General features: G+C 41.0%; 1 protein-coding gene and 1 long non-coding RNA gene across 2 annotated transcripts in view; both read left to right on the top strand.

Annotated features, from left to right (window-relative positions):
- Positions 1–23,182, top strand: part of XPR1 (xenotropic and polytropic retrovirus receptor 1) — a 211,179-nt gene that overhangs the window by 21,855 nt on the left and 166,142 nt on the right. The gene's annotated exons all lie outside the window — the stretch shown is intronic.
- On the top strand, positions 4,180–21,791 carry LOC109286954. Its single transcript, XR_002094728.1, has 3 exons — positions 4,180–4,379; positions 13,030–13,033; positions 21,781–21,791. It is a non-coding gene; the product is annotated as an uncharacterized LOC109286954 (long non-coding RNA).

The raw sequence follows: 23,182 nt of genomic DNA, 5'->3' as shown, positions 1-23,182 counted from the left end.
TGAATAAAGAACTGTTATCCACCAGGGCCCAGAATATTAGAAATAGGAGGCACCCAAGTGAAGTTAGCAGGAGACGGGTTTAAACCCAACAAGAGAAAGTACTTTTTTTTAATGCAGCGTGTCATTAACTTGTGGAACTTATTGCTATTGGTAGTTGTAGAAGTAGATAGGATAGCTGGGTTTGAAAAGGGATTAGGCAAAGTCATGGATGGTAGATCTATTAATAGGTATTAAATTAAACACTCAGGGATGTATCATCTGGCATCCCTAAACCAATGATGGTGGATGCTAGGGGAGGCATGATGGGATAGATCTCTCTAGATATATTCTGTTCATATGCTGTCCCTCTAAAGAATCCACTCCAGCTGGTGTCAGAGACTGGATACTGGGCTGGATGATCCATTGGTCTGATCCAGTATGGCACCTCTGTTCTTCTGCATAGGATACAAAAAAGGGCAGCCATCTCTGGATCTACTTTGTCAAATCAATTTGTGGCCAAAGATCGAAACACCTTGAAAAAACTTGTATTTGCTTCTGTCTTTTTCTCTAAGGCAGTTAACCTAGGGAGCAGCTTGTATTTAGTTGACCAGACCAGGCTTCTTTCTGCTAGAGTAGTCAGTTGGCAACAAGTGAATTCTGTTTGCCAGTCCCATTGCAAGAAGGTGACAACAAAAGACACCATAACCTTTAAAGTTTTCTGATGCTTCAGCGTAGCCTATCCTAGCCTGTTGCTGGTTGTTCAGAAACATATCCTTTTTAAGTGCTGCATGTTAGGGTTCAACTATACATGGTTTATCCTTTATGTACAGCAGGGAGCTTGGGACTGTTTAATTTTTAAAAAATAATTCTCTAGTATTCTGACTGATCATTGGTGACTCCTTTCAGATGCATGATGTAGAGGAGTGGGATTTTTGGTTGGCATTACCCTTAGATTCAGTTCTTTAAATTGACTAATGGAGTTGTTAGCTTTGTAGCTATTCTGGAACGATTTCTGCTAAAAAGCTAGAGTTGGCTGATGTCTTCAGAATGTTTAGGTCAGGGTTGGGTTCTTCTTTAACTTTGGTCACGTGTGGTTTCAAGAGAGAGAATTTTGAAAGTTGGTTGATTTTAATCTAGCATTTGAAAAAGGGCATCAAAGATAAATAACCCTATTTTCTCAGGGAACATTAACCATTGAGGACCACCTAAAGACTTAATAGTGTGTGGGGGGGTGTTCAAGATTGGTTCCACAACAGTGTCTGCAATTGGTTATGTATATGATGCTTTGGGGATTCTTAACAAGCAGATTATTTTACTGATAGTGTAGGTTGAAACAGTGAGTTTATGCTAAAATGTGGATCTTCAGATTTCATGCTTTCGAAGGTAAGTTTTTGCAAAAGGAGATCCAAAATGAAATCTCTTCTTCCCCAAGTCTGTCATAGACCATTATATATTATATCAGACAGACTATATGCTTTAGAGACATGCCAGTGAAAAACCTTTTCCTTTGCTTGGAAACACCATGTATAGTTTGTTAGTGGCAGGGTAGTAGAATTTGATAAAACAAATGTCTGATTTGGTGTGGCAAATCTTACAGCCCTCCCATAATTGTTGGCTGTAAGGTGATTGCTTTCACTGAGAAGCACCACTAACTCTGCATTAACCAGAGGGAAGCTGGCCACTGCTCAAGTGCCATTCTCTTTGTCAGGGATTTGTTTTATGATGATATCTCATTTGACCCAATGCTTTTTGAGATAAGTAAGGGAAAAGGTGAACAGGTTCATCTGTTTGCATGCAGTCAGTGTGCGCCAGGAGTTGGGATTATGGCTGAGCTCTAGACAGTGGGAGGAGGCTTACTGCTGACTAGATCTTGCTTGGCTGGTTTTGATATCTCTTCATGTTTCTGTATACATGTGGACAAGGAAGTTCTTTCCCAGCTAGCGTGTTTGGTTCATGTTAAAACGAGCACCCTTCTTTTGTTTAAATATAAGATTTTTGTTGCTACTGTATGTGGTAAACAAGACTTTGAATAGACTTTTTCCTTTCCCCAAAAGGCTTGAAAGGCACTTGGATGCCTAACTCATGCTGAAAGCCATATGTGCTTTTTCAAATCTATCATCAGTTACTGTGATTTGAACCTAGTCCAGTTAAAACTGACCTGTAACAATTTCCTTTCCAGTTCTTCACTTCTCGTCTTAAATACTAAAGATCTAATTCTTGATTATTGCCTCAGCTGACTAAACTAGGATGATGTGCACTAGTGTTAATAGTATGAGCAGATGTGAATCTGCACTCTTGCTAGCTAAAATGGGATTAAGTATCAGAAGGTGTGTGATCTGTGCTTGGACTTGCCTAAGCACAAATTTCAGTAATGAATTAGTCATCATCACATGTGGACCGTATTTCCCTAGGGTAACTGATATTGAAGTGGGTACAACCCAGCTGTCAGTTCTTGCTGATGCAAGAATTCTGCTAGCCGAGTTTTTCCTTGTGTTAAAAAATGGCTAAGTACCTTTATTTTGGTGCTTTAACGGGGACTATGGAATCTTGTGAGTGCTTGAAAGTTTGGGCCTTTTATCTGGCTTGTTGTTAATAGTATGTGTGAAATTAAAAAGGTTAATAAATACACGATACTAAAGGATAGAGATCTCATGACATTTCTGTAATCCCATACATAGAAAGGTATTTCACTGAAACCTATTTCAGCCTAGTCAAAGTATGCTAAGGGGATTGACCTTTGCACCCAATTTCAGGATTGATTGGCATAGCTATTCAGCTAGCAGGGAAGAGATGCTGCAGATCTTATCACCCTCCTATTGGCTACAGTTTTCTTAATTTCTGTCCTGTTGTATCATGTTATGGGGGGGTGTTGGTACTTTTGTGAGCACCTTAGAATGCATCAAATGTGTGAGTTGGGGGCTGAAAATGATAATCGGAAGGATTCTGTTGTCTTTGTTACAAGGTTGACATTAGTTGGTCAGGATGGGCTCTGAGCCTGGCTTTGATTTGAGTGGCTACAGTTTTGGGATTGTGTTGCAAGTATAGGAAACCCTGTTGTAAACTTTCGAGGTGTGCCTTCTGGTTAGTAGGATCAGAGCAGATATTGTTGTAGAGGGTGGCTGTGTAGGCGATGGATCTAGTGGTGTACTTAGGATGGGAACTTGTAACATGGATGTAGCTGTAGTGGTCAGTTAGCTTCTGATACAGTGTGGTGGTAGTTTGGCCCTTGCAAAGAAATGAATTTGTTGGGTCAGTTTGAAGGAGTGGTGGAAGGTATTAAGCTGAACATAACTTCAGAACAAGAAATCATCCATAGACTGAATTATATTAAACTTGGTCTCAACAGGGACTATACATTTGAATTCTATTACCTGGACTAACTAGTTCTCCAGTGTCCCTCCAGGTGTTAACATCACTTATTATGTTTCTTAGCAGCATCCCCTCCCCCTGTCCCTTTCCTTTCTGTATAAAATCTTTTCTGTCTTTCAGACTGTTCTTGCCATCTGACAAGTAGGTTGCTGCGTATGAGAAGTTGTATGTGTCTAGCCTAGTCAGTCTCAAAGGGTGGAAATGGACGTCGCCTTTTGTCACTTTGTACTGCCATAAAAAAAAAAATGATGGGGGCAGAAAGGCCAGCCAAACAGATGTCCATACCTCTTGTCACGACACATATAATAGCTGTGACAAAGGTGGTATCAAGTTGTGCCGCTGTTTAACAGCAGGTGTTTGTTTATGGTGTGATCTTATAGGCAATCCGGAGTTGCCTGTGCTCTCCAGCCACCCTTGGTAAGTGCATCAACAGGTGGGAAAATGGGTGATGTGCACTTCACTCAGTGAAGCAGATCAGCTGGGCCAGGGCATATCCTGTACACCTGATCTCGTTCGTTTGGCGATGTCTGTTTTAGCCTACAGTACCACCCAGTCCTGCCTTCCAGTATATGGTGGGAAAGTAGCACATGAGTTGCTCAAGGTTTTAGGTGAAACTTAAGCCTATGGGTCTGTGTAATATTCAAAATTATATTTTTTGGTAGAAAAATGATAATACTGTACATCCGTGCTGTTAGTTTGCCTTAACTTTGAAGTTTTGTAGAGCAGTGCTTCTCAAACTATCCAATGTGACAGACCAGCAATTTTTTTTCCAGTGGGCCAGGCACCAGTGCCCGGTTCAGCCGGTGGCACACAAATGCGCGACTGGCTGTTTCTTTCTCTTTCTTCACCTCGCATGACATGACATCACCTGGAGTGTTGGAACTTACGAACTGTGGCACTGTGACACATCAGTGTTATGCTTCTGAACATATATTTCTTTCTTTCCTGGCAACTCACTGCAGACCAGCGACCGGTGGCTCGTGGACCGGCACCGGTCTGCGGACCACCACTTTGAGAAGCACTGCTGCAGAGTACATAGTTGGTGTGTCTTTGTGTGGTCTTGTATGATTCTTATAGCATCTTTGTGTTTGTTATACACCAACTTCAGTTTTCAAAACTGTACCTTTGTCTTTCAGCAAGCCTCACCCTGAAATGTATTAAGTGGCTAAGTTGTATGGAAAGCTGCACTTTTTAGATAAGTTTTCTAATGGAGCTTTTAATATTAGCCTTTCTATGGTGGAATTACTTGAGTTTAAACTATACTGAACATTGACACCATGTTTCATGATGTGACCTTTGCCGTTAGTTAAAAAAAAATCAGTTGGAGAAATGAGGCACGCCTCCTTTTAATACTAACTAAAAAGAGACAAACTCAGAATCCTTATTAAAAAAAAGAGAGAGCTTTAAATTCCATCCTTGCCCCAGGTTTCTTTGCAAGTATTTATGTTCTAATTGTACTTTACTATTTATTTCCTCTGCATTTTGAAAGCTGTGTGTAACAAAGGAAATAGACTACCTTTTTGAACAAAACATGCTATCAAATACAAACCTTTTTTTTTAAATTTCAGTCTTAGTTTTTATCAGTAAGAGGTGAAATACCTTACAGGTAGAGAAAAGATTGTTATTTAAATAGAGTTAATTGAATGTTAACCCATTTTTTCTGACTCCTAAAGATGCCCATTTTGATTGTCTGAGTACATGAAGCACGCATGTAAATCAAATGCACAAGGTAGAAGATAATGGAAAATGAGAAGGTGGTGGGTTTTAGATGGCAATCAGGTGTACAGACTGCTGTTTTCCTGCTGTTGCCTATCATTTTTTTTTTAATCTCAAGTGGAACTTTGTGATCCTATTTCATGCAAAGAAGTTAGTAAAAGTGAGAAAACACTTGAGGCAATCTGTTAGGTATTAGCTTTTGGCTTTCTGGTTTCTGAGTTATGTACTGGTTTGGGTTCATAGTACAGTTGCCTTAATAGAAAGTACAAAACCAACAGGGCAAAGGATAGTCTTTTACAGTCTGCCAGTGCTTATTTGATTGAAACCTGTGTTGAAGAAATTTAGCTTTTTTTTTTAATGGGTGGGTTTTTTGTTTTTGTTTTTGTATGTCGTTCAAGGTTTACATTGGTAGATGCACTAAAATTCCATTCTTCCTTTTTATGAGGAAGTCCATGATGCTTTGTGGTGGTGTCTGCACACTGGTCCATAGCCGGTTAATGCCTGCATTGTTTGCTGGATTACAGCAATACTAACTTAATTATTATAAACTGTGAACCTACCTTGATTAAAAAATACTGTCTTTTAGTATCTTTTAATCAAGGTACAATCTTCAGTTTGCTAGCCTGGAAAAATGTGTAGGAGCATCATCTTTGCATTGGTATTTGAGTCCTGCAACATCTGAAAGGTTGAAGGCTTTTTGGTGCAGTGGTAGGTAACCTTTTCTGGCCGTAAGTTAGAATGACCCACCCTGGGTTGGAGGTGGGTAAGTGAGTGGGTTCCAGAACGCTGCTGCAGCCTGTGTTTGTCTTTTGCAGTGCCACAGGGAGAGGACCCACAGCCAGAGTTCATCCCTGCCACTGAATGCTGCTGAAGCCTCACCCTGCAGGATATAGGTTGTCAAGCCCTGTTCTGGTGCATTCATTAGTATTTAGCCTTTTCCTTTCTCCTGCCCTACTAGTATTAACACAAGGAGAGAAGTTTGAATAGTTCAGTCAAAATGCTTGATTACTGGTGACATGGCCTGACCTTTTTTTAAGCCAATGCTGAGGGGTGGGGCAGGTGGATTGGAAACCACCCTCCTCTGCTCCCCCTGCCCCCAGGTTGGGGAGCTCCAATCCACCCATCCCACCCTCCAGTGCCGACTGGGGAATGCCTAGAATGCGCTGCCTCTGCTTCCTTCCCCCCTCCCCAATTCTGAAGACAGTGCCCAGGCTGGGAGGGAGGTGGGTCTGTTGCTAGGGGAAACCAGCTGCAGGCTCCCAGTAAACTGTTGGGTCCAGGGGATCATTGTAACTCAGAATGCTTCCTACGAAGTGTTAGGAGTTACAGCGGGGAGCTGCTTCTCTGTCTGTGCCCATAGTGATCTTACAAATACAGAGTTCATGCATTTCAAAAGACAATCAGCTTTGTTACTATTCTAAAATCTTTTCACCTACTATTCTAAAGTCTTTCTTTTGAGGGATGCTTTTGCAAGATGTAGGCTGACTGCAGGATTTGAGTTTTCAGAGTCTGTTTACCAAGATAAATAGTTTGGTAGTTGATCAAAAAAAGCAGGGGGTGGGTGAGAAGCTTAATCCTGCTGTAGAGCTGAACTATCAGCTGCAGATAACGTAGGGTTACCATACATCTTCTTTTTGCATCCTCCTGTCTCCGTCTGGGTTTGTTTTTTGGGGGGTGTTTTTTTTAAATATCAGGGATTTAAAATGTCCAGGATTTTGTTCTGCCTCTGCCCCAGCAAGGAGCTGCTTGGGGCAGCGGGGAAAGATGATTGGAGGCAGGGCATCATGTGTTCTGTGATTGAGCCCAGCTGCAGGGTGGGGGCAGTGTGCGTCTGTGCATGCCTGCCGGTGCTGGGGCTGCAGCAGGGCAGGGGAAAGGGGTGAGGGTTCTTCGGGAACAGCAGGGCTGGGGGGAGGGGGCAGAGGGCTACGGGTTGGGAGTGAGGGGCACGGGCAGGGCTGGGGGAATGGGCCTGTGGGTAGGGAGTGAGTGGCGGCAGCAGCAGGGCGGGGAGGGCTGTGACTGGGGAGTGAGGGGCAGGGGGAGGGTATGAGCATATCACTCCCCCCCACAATCGTATATCTCCCCACAGATGTCTTTTCTGAAAATGAAAATATGGTAACCTTAGATAACACCAATTCTGAAACAGGACAGATGCTCAGAGTTCTTGATAGGATAACATGAAGAAGGATTTTTAGGAGAGGTACTGATCTTTGCTAGACTTCAGTAAGTGATATTAAACTGGATTGAGAGAGGTAGTTAACTGTGTTAGTCTGAAGTCGGGCAGAACGTGAGATGATTTAGTTAGTCTGTAAGGTGTAAATCTACCCTACCCTCTGCCATTATACTGGAATGTCATACCCATACAGAATGCACAGAGTGGGGAGTTTGTATCTTTTAGCTGCTACTATGAGACATCAGTTATCTGCTGTTTGGCTTTTTAGAACACTTATGCTTTTTTCACGAAAATACCAAGTGAATAAATATTCTACAAATAAATCTTCATGGATGCAATTTCATGTTTCTTGTTACATTTTTGTACTCTCTGTATGTACACAATAGGTGGAAAATCCATCAATAATAGAAAGGATGAAAATCTTCTTTCCTTTTGTTCCAGACCATCAGAATTGAGCTTTTTGCCTCTAAGTCCAGGTTTTATAACTTACCAAATGTTCTAGTCTAAAATATACTTACTATGGAAACTTTGCTCAAATGCAGCATTTGCCTTTCTATGGTGCTCTTTTCCTAACTTTCATGTGAAGCACAAGCAGATCAAATTAATTTCCTCAATCCACGTAGCAAGGCTGTATTTTAATCAGTCAGCAAGCCTGCAGTTTTTCCCTCTAGTCCTTAGATTTTCATGTTTTACTATGTACGCTGCTGTATGCTGACATGTAGTGCTGCTCTTCAGAAGTTTAAAGTAAGTTTGGCAAGGTGGCCAATTACCGGGTCATATATTGTCAGTTTACTGGCCAGTCAAAGATCGGTGAAATATTACAGGAAGGCTTTCTGTGATTATAGCAACTAGGGATGTAAATATTGTTTGAAAAATTAGCCGTTTAAAGTCTTCTAATGATATTGGTTAACCGTTTAACTGACCAAACTTTAATCTATTGACCAAACTTTATTTGATTGGTCAAATACCCAATCCTAGTTTAAAGGGTGTGTGAGACTGCAAAGAACTGCAGTTTTATGCAGTGGAACCTGATTTGAAAATAGTGGGCCAAATTCCACTCCCTACAGGAGAAACCAGTTCTATGGAAGTCATTTTGCACTTGCATCCATTATCTCCATGTAGCTCCACTTGCTCAAGCTGAACCAGCTATCATGCTTTTCTTTCCAACTGCAAGGGTACTTTTAGGTTTGTATTGGAATGGAGTCTTTGACATGTGAAGCAAAAATTATTTGACACTGAGTATATTTACATTAACTATTCCCTCTGAAAATGGACATGTGGTTTACCAGTAGAACTGAATGCCTTTCTAGTGACTTGATTTTAGCTTTCTGGCCTGTCTGTATGATAGATAGCTTTTGCTGACGTGGGCGCCTTAATTAAGAAAGCCTTTAGAACAGTGTTAGTACATCTGTGGCCCCTTATACTGGTGCCTGGGCCCTTCCCCACTTGAATAAAAACAGAATAATTATAATTTAAATTTATTTATAAAATCAAAGTAATTTTTAAATGTTGAGGATAACCTTTTATCTGAGACCTAAATTTAAATTAAGTGACATTGAACAAGTTATAGTGAGTTCACCTACTAAACAAATGTTTGCTTGATATGAGTGGTGGGTGTTTAGCATGTATTAAATCACAGTCAGTGGTGTTCAGCTATTGTTGCTGTAAGCCATAAAGCCAGTGGTGTGGCTGGAAAGAGAAAAGCATTGGAAATGACTAGTAGCCATCTGTTTTAAGGCTCCTAGCAGCCCTGAAACTGACTTCTAGTTGACTGATTATCTACCAGGGTTGTGAATGGCAAGGTAATTGCTCTGTAATAAGGCATAATGAGGTGTGAACTGCTGAGCACATGCTGTGTCTCAAAAGCTAACCAGCCTGCTTAATGGGCTTAAGCTATGTCTTTAGTACTGAGATCAATGGGAGATGGCAAATAGAGCATGCAAGTTATTTGCTATGATTTTAAATGACTGCCTGAGTTAGCCATGGGTGCCTTAAGAGGTGGTTTTGACTGAAATAAAGTACTTTTTTTAAAAAAACAGTCAGATGTTGTAAATTGCTTCCAAGGTTCTTTGAGTAGATATGATATCTTTAGTTGATATCTTAAATTGTTTCCAGTACTTAGCTTGGCCATCTCTAAATTACCTTGCAGTTTATAGCCATATCCTTTATTTAGTTTTTAAAGTCATTGCTTTTAATTGTTATCAGCCAATTTTCTTCAGGAAACAATACAAATGTGGAACTATATCAAAATTAGTTAAATCACTGTGATCAAAATGAATTTACCCAGCCTGTTTGTAAGTAATAAGTTTTCTCTGAATTGAGAGTGGCAGATCAGGGAACAGGTGATACCATAAAAACCCTCTTCTTTATATAAGCTAGCAAGTAGTTCTGCTGGAGAGAGAAGGAAAGGCAGTAGACTGTTGGGATAGGCCTCAGTGTTGATCCTAGAGTGAGTAATGACATTCAGAATTATGAACAACTTGCCTGAATTATTTTAATACCCAGGATGATTAGAGAATGCACTACAAGCTGATATGTTGCTTATTTGTGAAATGAGGTGCTTGGGCTTTAAATGCAAATTGTAAATGTACTCTAAATTGGAAATAATAAATCAAAGGACCATTTTGGTCCAAAGGCACTGACAAAAATGTCTGAATAAAGACAATGATACAACAGGTTAGTATAAGTAGACACTTTTTTTAACTCAAATGTCTTAGCACGATAATTGCTTTTAAGAATGAAATTTGGCTTTAAAAGAGCGTAAGGGAATAGAAAAGAGATATATGATGCTATCAGAGGTATAAACCGTGTTGTAAAGTACACCTTCCATTCCTTTTTGCAAGGAACTTCTTGGCTTCTAGACTCCTTTGGGTTTGAAATATTGCTGTTCAAATTAATTCTTTCTCTTGGTACTCTAAAATCTCCATTCCTCAATTGTTAAGACTAGAAAACATTGTTGCAGAATCCTTTTTCCAGACTTATCCCAGTTTAAAAATGAAAACATTTCTTTAATCATGATTCAGAATGGCATAACTTCCCTTAAGATTTGCAAATATTGGTATCTAAATGCAAATCTGTATATAATTTATATGCTTATGTAAATAATAGGTTGTTTTATATATAAATAGAGTGTACTCAATAGCAAAACCAATTAAAGTAAGAATTGGTATCAATTGGGAAACTAGTTATCTGTCAGTGTTGAAGCTGCTTGCTTGTTAAAGTCAAAGACCAGATGGACTTCTGATGATTTTAACGAAAGGATAAGGACTAATCTAATTGGGTATAAAAATTCTTAAGTAAGAGTGTCTTTAAATTATTTCCTGGACCATTGTGGCTACAATACCATTCTATTGTAAAGATGGAGGACTCCTTATTCAAACAGTTTTGTTTTTAACACAGGACTTCTACATGTTCCATTATGTTCTGGTGAAACTTGGTATAAAGCAGACTTAAATAAAAAATTAGAACCATAAACATGTTCTAAACATTTCCTGCCATTCAAAAAAGATAAAATAATATCCCACTGCATATGTAATAAACCACAGTTTTATTAGCTGAAAGGTGCTCTTTAAGTGTAAGCTATTGGTCTAATTAAAGGATAAGAGCTGATTATGTAAACCTAGTCAAATCTGTGAAAAAGGGGTGGGACCTTTTCTCCTTTACAATGTCAGGAGCAAGTGTATGAAAACTCCCTGAATAGAGTACTCAGCAGAATACTTGGTTCCCACCTTTACACTTTACAGTACTTACCACATCTTAACCTATTCATTTGATCAGACAATTAAAAGCAATCAGAGCAGCTTTAAGAAGCATCCTTAGAGTTCAGAACTTTTTCTTTAGCAGCATAGGTGAAATGAAGGTAGCTGAAGCACTGCTAAGGAATTGCTGGTAATTAAAACATTTCTTAACTATTTTAATTGGACATGGAAATGCTGTTTTAATTTAGGGTAGTAGTTTTGTGGCCTGTCAGACGCAAGGTAGTAAACTATTTTTGGAGAAGACATGATCTGATCCTGGTAAATAATGAAATCACAGGTTCCAAGTTTGATATAAGAACCACAATAATACATTAATATGCTGATCTCATGACTGCTCTTCTCATAGCTTTTTTGAATAACTAAACAGTAGGGATTCACTGATAGAGATTTTGGGGGGCCAACATTTAAGGAGGCATATCAGCCAATACCGATCTGATTTCCGATACAGCTGTGTGCAGCTGGTAAGTCTGTTGCGGTGGAAGGGCAGTGGGGAGAGAATGGGTGTGGGGGTGGGCAGATCAATGCCCCCGTGGTGAGGGAGGGAGGGGGCAGGGGCAGGCGCTGCCCGGCCAGGGTGGAGCAAGGTGCAGGACAGAGCCACAGCTTGTCCAGGGAGAGGGGTGGCTCCCACAGCTGTGTGCACCCTGCGAGGGCATGGGGAGGAGAGGGTGTGCCTATGGGTCAGCACAGGGCAGGGTGGGCGGGCTGGAGCTGTGGCTATGCCAGGCTCTTCTCAGTGGGTCTGGGCTTGGGGCGGTTAGAGGCAGCTCTGGGAGGGGGGCTATGGAGGGGGTTGCAGCCACCCCAAATTTTGCTGTAACCCCACATCCAACACCACCTCCTGCCTGGTGCAGTCCCAGCTCAACCCCTGCCTCCCCACATGTGCTGGGAAAAGCCAGGGCTGCTTCAGGCAGGCGGTACGGGGAATGGGGATACGGTGGAATTTGGGTGGCTGCAGCCCCCTCCATAGCCCCCTTCCAGCACCGCTGCCACCTGCCCTGAGCCTAGCTCCCCCCCCACCGAAGAGCCTGGTGCAGCTCGGGCTTCAGCCTGTAGCTGCAGTCTGCCCTGCATTGATCCAGAAGCACATGTCGTCGTTCCCCCATGCCCTCCCTTGCTGCACACAGCCACAGGAACTGCTCCCCCGATGAGCCACATCTCTGTTCCATGCCTGCCCCATCCCAGCTGGGCAGCACCTGCCCCTGCCCCCTCCCTCTCTCACTGCAGGGGGCATTGTTCGTCTCCCCAACGCCCCTTTCCTTCCCCCCTCCCCTTTCACCACAACAGACTCTGCACCCTGCTGGGCTCTGCTCCTCACTGCCTGCGTGCTGCGCTGTGGCTGCATACACATGATGATATCAATTACAGCTGGGAAGACAAGGATAAAATACACACACCCCTTCTCATCTCCCCCATCTGGTCATTCTGTCATTAGTGATCTTGGTGAGAAATTTTGCTGAAATGGGTAGGGTCAAAGCCTTACCGGTTAGAAATTCAGATGGAATTTTAAGACACAAATCTGAAGCAACACTTACAAATTGCATTTTTATGGAAAGAAGGCAGTAGCTTTTAGAGATAAGTGGGATAAAGTAAAGATCTTAAGATGGGGAAACTATGGATTAATAAATACTGGATCCCTGGTATCTTTTGGAAGAGATACCCATGACCACACGTATTTGCACACATTCAGCCTGCAGATGAGGCAGTGTAGCTGCTCTGGGAGCATTCCCACTGCAGCTGCTTTTGAGACTTCTGTCTGTTTGAGAGTGGCTGCTGTGGATTCTCTTGAATGACTTCTTAGCCCCACTTTTGGGTTTTAGCACATGTAGGTGGGCAGGGCATGTTTGGTGGCATCTGCTGAAACATTAAGTGGATGTATTATGGATGTATTATGGATTTATCCCATGCTACCCCATTAAAAGAAATGGTTCAAAAACCTGAGGGCCTGTAGGGTTAGATTAGTGGGAATGAGGAAGAGGGTGTTGAGGTATGACTGAGCGGGGAGCTGTAGAAGGGAGGGTAAAAAGGGAGGGAAGTAGATGAGAATGAGACAGTGACAGGAAATGTGCAAGTCAGGTAGGGAACGACAGTGGTCGATGAAGAGCAATCAGTGTGGGGTAAGAGATGGAAGAGCAGACCATAAATCTAGACAAAAACAATCTAACGAATTGGCTAGAGTGATCAATTTTGCTAAACAAACAAGAACAATTGATCAAAAAGTCTGAGTAAGTGACAGACAGTGTGCAATTAACATAGATGTGCAGTGAAACATTATATCTGGAACCTTAGTTCTGCCCTGTTTTGAACATGCTATAGTCTTTTTAAATAATCAATCCTACTTTTCATGTGTCATAATATTTTTCTTCAGCCTCCAAATACAGAACTGCAATATCTTCCATGAATCAATCTTGTGAAAGTAAATGATTCTTTTACAGGATGATACAAATTAATAATGTGAGGGAAGAAAATATGTTGACATGTTAATTAGCCACAAAATTAGGAGGCCTTTACTTTGTATTTAACCTATTCATCTTGATCTTCCTCCAAGAAATCCTGTGCTGCTGGTTGAAAAGAAGATGTGGTCTGAGATGAGGTGGATGAAAATAATTAAATGTGCAAAGCAAATATGTGTTAACAAGTAAGATCATTGGCCACTGAGAATTATACTTCTTAAATTTTTGCATAGTCAAAATTTACAAGATGCCATATAGATAACACTGAGAAATTTTATAGAATTTTTGAGAAAATATATGATTTTGTCCTTTGAAAAGTACAGAAATAAAGCTGTACAAACTTAGCGTTGGTTCTTAATGTTACAGTGCTAAAAACTCAAATGTTAGTGCTCCGTTTAACCTATAGCACTTAATGCATGCATGCTAACACACACACACACATACACTATATGGTGTTAAATGCTATCTGTTAAAATGATATATGTAGAGATAGATCTCTCTCTTATCTATAGATATATCATATATGATATATTTATCATATATATCAATAATTATGTCAATGTATTATATTTATACATTTACATAATACATATTTACATGTTATATATTATAATGTGAAATAACTATATCACAGTATTTATAATTAATATAATGTATATTATATGTTATATATATAAAACACGCTCTGTGTGTGCATGTGTGTGTATATATATGTGTTTTTTACATGGATTGTTAAATTTAGGCTTGTTTTGTTACCTGTAAGCCAGGGATATTCAATTTATGAGCAGCCGCTTGAATTTCACACTGTGTGGGCCACCTTCCTACTCCATCCCTCTGCACTGTTGCAGTTTACCAGCCTGGCAGCACCTGGGATGTAAGTGGACCTGCATCCACTGCTGCCTGCCCATGGACATGGGTCCTGGCTCCAGCCCCCCTTCCTCTACCTTGGGGTCCCAGCTCTCACCTGCTGATTTATGGTGGAGTGCTGCTGCAGTGCTGCCTTCAACAGCTGCTCCAGAATGGTCCATTTCCTCTGGTGTGCTGTGCTGTGGTGCCCAGTCCCCACTTGCCTGTGGACCCCGGCCCCCATCCTGCTTGCATAGTTTCTGGGCTATAAGGGGCTGAGTGAAGCGGGGGGGCATGCAACAGATGGCTTCCTCCATTGCGGATAGCAGGGGAGTGCTTGTGCTCAAAGGACAGCTTTACTGTCAGCCATCAGAAGCTGAGTGAAGGGCATTTTGCAGGGTGTTGCTACTCCATTCTTTTTTTTTTCCTGCAGTTTGGGACGTCAACAGGAGTGGATTCAGAGGACCAGGAGAGCATAATGACACTTATAAATTTAAGTCATTAAGCAGTACATCAGGGATGGGCAACCTTTGGCATTTGTGCCACAAGTGGCACAGGGTGGGGGCAGACAGGCAACACAGTGGTAGATAGAGAAGGAAGCAGAGCAGCAGATCAGGCAGGTGAAGGGGATCAAAGTGATCCTCAGGGAGGATGTGTGGCTGATCTGTAGAACATGTGCCAAAAAGCTTGGCCCCTACTGCATTAAATCATTAGGCTACAGAGTACGATAAATTTCAGTAAGCTACCTCACCATCTACTAGGAGGCCTAGGGAGGATATTTGTTGGTTGTCTGTTGATCCTTTAGTGTATTGGTTCTGGCACCTCCTTACTAATTTATGTAAACATGGGTAAGAAGGCATACATTTCCATCTAAACATATGTAGTTAAGGAGGACATTTATTTCAACAGGATTCTAGCAGAATACACATCTATTTTTTCTTGTCAAAAGGCAAAACATCAGGTTGTTAAAATTTTTACTTCTAACTATTGCTAGTGCTTTCAAAAAAGCAGTTATCAGCATTCGGCTTAGATAAATACTGTTGACCTTCACTAACACTTTTAGTTTTGCTTTTGCTTTTACAGGAATTATTATCAGGTGCATCCTGAAAGGGTTTTTCAGACTCCTAAGACCAGACAGCTTTTGGTGTTTGAGCTCAATCATTAAGGATGCAAGTATATATCTAACTGGTCCAGTTCGATCATGTCTGACATTGAAGTTTCTTTGAACAATTCTTCCAAGAAGGTGCCTTGAATTAAAAAGTCATCTTGGCAGATTAAATAAATCCTTAAACTAGAGTTTACATGGTGCATCTTGTACCTCTCTGAGGAGACTTGTTGCCTGAGGTCAGAAAGGGCAATGTTGTTCAGAACTGGCAACCAGGCCAAGTTGATTGGATTAAGTTTCTGATTCATATTTATCGTGTTTCATTCAATCAGGTGTTTACTAGTCTTGTGTGATTAAAAACTGAGCCACACAAGGGCATGATACTCTGCTTCAGAAGAGATTAGGTAAACTCAGAGGAGGTCTGGGCAATGCCTCCCCAGGTTTAATCAGTTAGTTTGCTTATCTGTTTATTTCTTGTCTTTATTTGACTAAAGTCTTGGTGATGTGTTCCTTCAAAGTCAGTATAATACCTGGATATGCAAGCATTGGGTTGTGGTCCAACATATCTGCTCTCAGAAAACTTTTGAACTCTGGCCTCCATGCAATTTTTGGATGGAAGCATCTTGAAGCTTGCCTTTGATACTTGGTTCAATCATCATTTTGCAGTTACAGGCCGTCTGTTGCATTGCTAGTCAGGACTTCTATATCACTGCAGTCTTGTCTTTATACTGCTAGGCATGATTTTTTACATTAAGCCTAACTTGCCCCTGTTATAATCAGTAGTGACAGCTTTGAAAAACTTTTGTGTAGGGTTGCAAAGGCAAAAAACATCTTACTAAATGTCCTTAAACCAGCACGGCTACAACCTTACACCCCTGTTACTAAATGTATTGTTTCTATTAAGGAAATAGAGGTTAAACAGGTTTATAGAGCCATCTATTGAGGCTGTTCAAGGGTAGCTGATCATGAACTGCTTTTGAAATTCTTATTGGTATTTTATTTTTAAACAAGACTTCTAGTCTGTGATTCTATTTAAGGATTATAACCACACTTGATTAATTACAGAACGTTAACTTCAGTGTATGGAATTTCAGTCAGAAAAACCAAAGTAATTACTGTTGAAAATAACTTCCTAGTTTCTGACTGCAAAGAAGTTACTGACTTTCAGGCTAGGGACAGACGTTACACATAAACCGATTTAATTGATCAGAAACTGGTTTATACCTGTAACAGAATAGATGTTCAGTGCATATAAACCAGTTTTGAAAATGGCTGAAACTGGTTTGAGATGAACCTGACTGAATGTAGTATCAGACTTAACTGATTTGGGTCAAACCAGTTTATGTAATGTCTGTCCCAGCCCCCACTGCTGGTTTAAGATAAACCAGATTCCCCCAGCATCCCGGCATGCTCTCCAGACTGAGCAGGGCTCTCTGCTCTGCAGCAGGGCTGGCCCCTCACCTCTGCTTCCTGGCCAGAGCTCTGGCAGAGACTGCAGCCGTGTGCCTGTCTTCTCCCTGTTAAGCAGGGATTATTCCCCCCACCCATCTGCTTTAGACACCTCAGCATTAGCTAGCAGACCACAGGCTGGTTACAGTCCCTGCTGTGGCAGAGGGCCAAGGCAGACAGGTTTTTCAGAGCTAATCAACAAGTAGTTTAATGTCCTCCCTTGGAAAAGCTGTTTAAGAAGAGTTTGAACTAATGGAAAGAGGCTTTGTTTTCTTAATGGGTTAATGAACACTGAGTTAGAGGTGTTAAACCAGGGATAGGCAACGTTTTTTGGCTGGAGTGCTGAAAAAACCACAATGTCTACCTTGGAAGGTGCCAGAGCGCCAACATGCCAGAGCCTGGAGCAGCTGTTTGCAGCCTCCTGGCTGCAGCCGGCCCACGGAGCCCGATCTGCTTGCAGCCTCCCACCTGCTAGCTGGGAGCAGCCTGGGCTTTGTGCCTGGCAGCAGCTGCTTAGAGCCCAGGCTGGGGGTGGTGTGCCAAGTGAAATGGCCTCTCATGCCATGCTCAGCGTGAGTGCTGGGGGTTGCTGACTGCTGTGTTAAACATTCCTTTCTGGGCTGTTCAGGAGGGGGGACCCCTCCCTAATAAGAGCATCCTGACGGGGCCTGGCCACACCCCACTCAGCTCAGCATTGTGGAAGCAAGGGAGGGCTGCTCTAGTGCCCCCCAGCTTCTAGCCTGAGCCACTGGAAATGTGCAGAGAGAATGTGTGTGTGGTTACAAACCGGTTCAGCCTAGCCAGGTTAGACTAACCTGCAAAGATGCAATCAGTTCAGGATCAGGTTTTTTGAATGTGTGTCCGTAGCCTTAGAGGAAAGAAGTTTCCCTTGTATAGGATGGATCACTTTAGGAAGTACTGCAGTTTGTGACCTGCATTTGTAATTTGTAGATGGATCTTAACTGTGGTACTGAAAGTTTTAAGTTATTAACAAAAATGTTCTAATTAATGAAGAGTACTAGTAAAAAATCTTTCCATTTTTAATATTCCTTTTCTTAAAATGGAATTAACTGAGTCTGTCTGGTGCTGAAGGAAGCTAAGGTTTAATACTGTTCAACTGAGTAGAAAAAGAACATATTAAACCACATGTACTGCAAGCTGATGCGAAAAGACTCTCCCTGTTGTGCTGGGGTGCCTTTGATTTCGGTGTCCTTTGATATTGGGGGTATGGCACTGCAATTCTATTGCTCATACTATGCTAAGGAACAGCAAAGTGAAACTGCCAATCCTAGGATGATCCTGTGGCAAATGGTCAATTTTACCAGATTTGTACCTCTTCGTGTTTGAGGAAGGAGTGCCGCAACAGAGATGTACCGTTGCTGAGGAATATATTTGCATTTGCTGAAAATGATTTGAGTATCTAGCTTTTGGTATTTGTCCTAATTATTAAGCACTTGCTAAAATAACTGCTTATCTTGGACTTAAATTGAAAGGTAAAATGTGATCTCGTAGGCTCTTTAAAAACTTTGAACTGTTTCAGTTTTAGATTGGAAGTGAAACATAAAGTTGGTTCAGGTGACTCTGTGGACACAAATGTGTTCATGGGGTTTGAAATGCCATTCTCCCAATGAGAATGCCACTTCCAATCCCTTGCTTTATGCTGAACCTAGTCTGAATTGGTGTCCTGTTTGCAAGCGAATATTAAGGAGAAAGCATGGGGGTGGGTTTAGCTCCTTGGCTTTTTAAGCTTAATTTCTTTCAGAGTCCCATTTCCCCCCACTTCTCTCCAGCAAAGCAGACTGGAGCATTTTCTGCACTATAGTCTCTTCTCTAAAATTAGATTTTTTTCCTACCAGTTAGCACTTGAAGTGTGGAGATACAAGACATTATTGCCATTTTAATCACCCCAGAATATTTTTAGGGGAAAAAATAGTGTCGAAACAGTGTAGGATGTAAACAGACGGATTAGTCAAACATTTTCTCAGTTACGGTTTACAAAAAAATCTTACCAGGCTCATTAAGATGAATTGCTGCAGTTGTTTCTCCCATTAATCTGTCATATCACAATTTATGTATCACTCAATAGAAACCATTCTCAGCTTCTATGGAGAAACAACAAATGTGGGTGTTATGTGTACTTCGTATATTGTCTCTCTACATTCTAGCTTTTTATGGCTCATATTTAAGTGGAGTTGGGTATATGTAATTAATGCTACTGGAGGATACCAGATACTATCAGATTAAAATGACACCTCACTACATTTGTGTGGCTATGGTTAATTTTCATAGAATTCAGACTTCAAAAGAAGATGATGGAGGAACTTTTTTGTGGGACAAAACTAACAAATAGCTCCCAGGTTAAAAAATTTGCTGTGCCAGGAAGCTTGTCCCTACAATTGCTATGTCTTGATTTTTGGAAATGAAAGGGCAAGTAATTGAATTTTGGTGGGGCTGTGCAGAGTAGTATGGTACTGACATATAACATTCTATTTTCTGTTAGAATTTGTAAGTAAGCTTTTTCTCCTTTTTGGATGCTTTTTAGTCTCTTCCCAAAAACTTTTGCAGAACTTCTTCAGACAGCTCCACTTCAGATGAATGTTAAATATTTGTCCAACACAAAACTAGCTGTTATCAATTTTGGCAGCTTTCAGTGAGCAGTATTCAAAGAAGAAGTGCTTCCCTCAGTGCTTCCTTTTTGCTTTAAGATCTTCAAACAAGTTAATTTTGTGGAGTTCATCTGTTTGCCCAAGTTACTTATCTCTGTCATACAGGCTGGAGGATTTGCTTCATGATCTAACATTTGGGGATTTGGTAGTGAACAGATGAGGAGGCAGAAAGTGTTTGCACAAGTTTTTCATCGTAGTTGTTTGGCAACTTCTGCATTCCTTATTTCAGACTTTGTTTTTGGGATGATACAGATAGAAAATAAGCTAATTTTTAATGTGGCTGAACTGGGAAAATAGATTTTTACGTGCTGTCACAAAGGATGACATCTTATACTCCTTGAAAGCTTGCTGAAAGAGTTGATACTTGTGATAATAGGGTGTGATTTAAGTGGGCATGATAGTTCAGTTTCCTAGCCTCGTGCATATCTGGTGAGGAATAAGTGTATAAATAAATATGTAAATGCTCTTGCTCAGTATCAGATCAGTATCCCTTGCTCTCATTTTTACATAGAGATTTTTTTTCAGCTCTTTCATTCCATTCATACAATTGTCAACTGCAAATAGTTTTCAGTGTGCTAACTTTAGTTTCAAAGCAAGAATAGATTTCTTTTGTTTATATTTTCTTGAAAGTTTGAGGCCTAAGAGTGCTGTTTGCAGCACAGGGACATTTGTTTTTACTTTTTTAGATGCTTTACCAAAGACTTTTTAAATTTATGTTTGTATAATGTGTAGGCTGTTTTTGTAAATCTCAAATTATTGAGAGTACTTTTTACCTTAGGTGTAAGGAAAAAGGTAGCAAGGAAGATGAATAGAAAGTTTTAGCCTTTAATTGAAGATACTAGGCTACTGATAGCCTCTTTAAAATTCCACTTCTAAGTCAGTAAACAAAAAGATAATTTTATTTAAAAATTGCTGTCCTTTTGTTGCTTGGGATTTTCCTTGGCCTCTGTCAAATGGAATGATCTGAATCTGAAATACAAAAAACCAAACATCAGTGTTCTGGAGGTAGGGACGTCTTTTAGCTCACCTCTGTCCTACCAAAGTGGGAAAATGCAACTGATCTCTTCCACGTTGTACAAATCTTCTTAAGCCACTTTCAATTCATACTTCTTGCATTGGTTTGTCAGGCCATCTCAGTGCTGACTTAGCTCTTTCTCTACCCTTTTGTAGGTTATCAGAACTTTCTGCATTAACAAAACCTCATGTCTTGCAGTGACTCTGTAAAGGTCAGATACTGCTGAACACTTTTTAATTGACAGTAAACTTGTTAGTCAAGTGACTAAATGGAAAGGGTTATATTCATACCTTCTTGAACTAAATTTGATTAAAAACTATTTTTGTACAACTTAAATATTTATTCTCTGCATCAAGAATAAACAAGTTCACATACAAGAAATGTGGCCTAAGAGTAGTTCTGCCTTCAGTTCTTGCCCAAATTTAAAAAAAATACAAACAGTAGGCACTTGGACTATTTCATTTAATTTCTGCAGAGGCTTTGTTTTGTATCTTGGAAGCCTCAGTAAACAGCAGCATATTTATCTGTATACCAGACTGCACCTTTGCTGTGACATTGATCAGATTTGATTGTGAAGTACTGTAGTGTGCTGGCTGGTGCCACCACAGTAGAAGATTGACCAACAATCATACTTTGAATCAATTAACACTTTGTTCTTGTAAAAGATGACTACATTTTTTAGAGGGTGGGGGGGAGAGGTTGGAAGCAAATCACTTGCACATCATGCCACAAAGATGGTTAATTTAATGTTGTCAAAATATGACTGCCAGTTCGTGGAAACTTCTCAAAGAAGGGTGGTGCTAGTGACATACTTGAAATAGTGTATTTTTATGCTTATTCTGCACTTTAGTATGAGTGATATGTTTTGGGACATCATCTGGAGTTGGATTGTCTGTATTGACTGCTGCTTAGCTAAGAAGAGGTATAACACTTTGTAACTATATACTGGTGACACTATCATGCGACAAGTTTCACTGTCATGAAGGTTCTAAACTCATTTTAATTTTCATTGTAAATGTCTAATGCACAATCATATAGCAATACAAATATATGTCCATTTCCCCCTCCATATTGCTAGGGGTGGAGAACAGTGGCGCTCCTCCTGGAGGTGGGGAAATATTACTTCCACATTAACCCCTGTATGGGTCCATCACAGGCATTCAGGCTCTAGTTCTTAAGTCCCATTTCAGTTTTACCTTATCTCCTTTAAAACAGCTCTGACCCCCTAGCCTGTGCATATTCACACAGACCTAATTTAGGCCATGGATAGGCGTCACATTCATACTGCTATGTATGTTCTTGTACTGCCACAAAAAAATGAATGTACAGCCTTTCAAGCAGTGTAGCACAAACAGAATGAGAAAAAAAAAGAAAACAAGCTTGACAAAATAGTACCTCTTTCAAAGAGGAGCTTGGTAGTACAATGTTTTGTAGGCACTACATGTAGTGCCTGTGCAGTTGCACATAGTCCTACAAGGTGTGTCCCAGTCCTCCACCCTTCTAAAATGCATAAAGTCAAGGGTTTTAAGGGCAGTGTATCTGCTTAAATTATAATATATGGTATGGTTAAATTATGTTAATGTTTTAGTAGCAAAGCAGATTGTCCCTTCTATTTGTCTACTTCTGTAATATCACTTGTAATACTGTATATCACCTTTGGTAAATTAGTACATTCTGATTGTTGCCTAAAAAAATACCAAACTGAGAAATTGATTGATAAGTTACTAATGCTTTTTTACATTACTAATTCATGAGATTGTGAGTTCTTCGATTTAAAAACATTGCAAATTCTTTTATTAAAAACCCCCAAATCCACATTTTTCTGCAATTAAAATGAAACACCACTATACATATAGGTATCAGTTGAACACAATGTTTTATTGATATATTTACAATTTTTAAAGCAATTTAGAAGTTTACTAGTGCCTCAGTCATTATAATAAAATAAATTTTAAATACCTATATAATTTGGCAATTGAATTTTGTTGGTTTTTTTTATCATGGAAGATCAGAGCCCCCCCCCCGCCCCCTTCACTTCCTAGGATGTGGGTTCAGCTGTGGCTATCCCCCATTGCTTTGTGGTACTGAGTAGCCCTGATATGCTGGTGTCCTGCCCATGTTATTGCCCCTCACATCCAAGCTACAGCCACGGCGACACCAGCCCTGCCAGTGCCCATCACTCCTGACCAAGAGCCCAGAGTGTGCCCGAGCCTTACTGCTCTCTTGGTGCCTCTCTCTACTGACCTCCAGCCCTCCACCCCCCTCAGCCATGCTGGTGCCCCTCACTCTGGACCCACAGCACCCTGCTCCCACCAGCCCAGTCAGAGGGGGCCCCCATCTGTCCCCACACCACCCAGCCTCATGCGGACTCACATGAGGGTGGTCTGCAGGGACACGGCAGGGATTACCTCTGCTATGAGGTACATGCAGCGTACCTAATGTGGAAGCACAGGCAGTGGCTAGGGCACTATATGCTGCTCCATGCTGCTGGCTGGGGCTGAGGTTGGGACTAGGGCGCAGTGGGGAGGACCAGCACCGTGCTCTACAGCATCCATATGAAGTGGAGTGCGGCTCTGGCCCAGCCACACTGAGCAGCAGAAGGGTGGCAAGGGGCTCCAGGCCCCATCCCGCCTGGGCCAGAGCATGGCAG

Source organism: Gavialis gangeticus, unplaced genomic scaffold (genome assembly GCF_001723915.1).
Source record: "Gavialis gangeticus isolate Ggan-Ray unplaced genomic scaffold, GavGan_comp1, whole genome shotgun sequence".
Classification (NCBI taxonomy): Eukaryota; Metazoa; Chordata; order Crocodylia; family Gavialidae; genus Gavialis; species Gavialis gangeticus.
The sequence above is the reverse complement of the archived record's forward strand: the minus strand, read 5'-3'. Positions and strand labels throughout refer to the sequence as shown.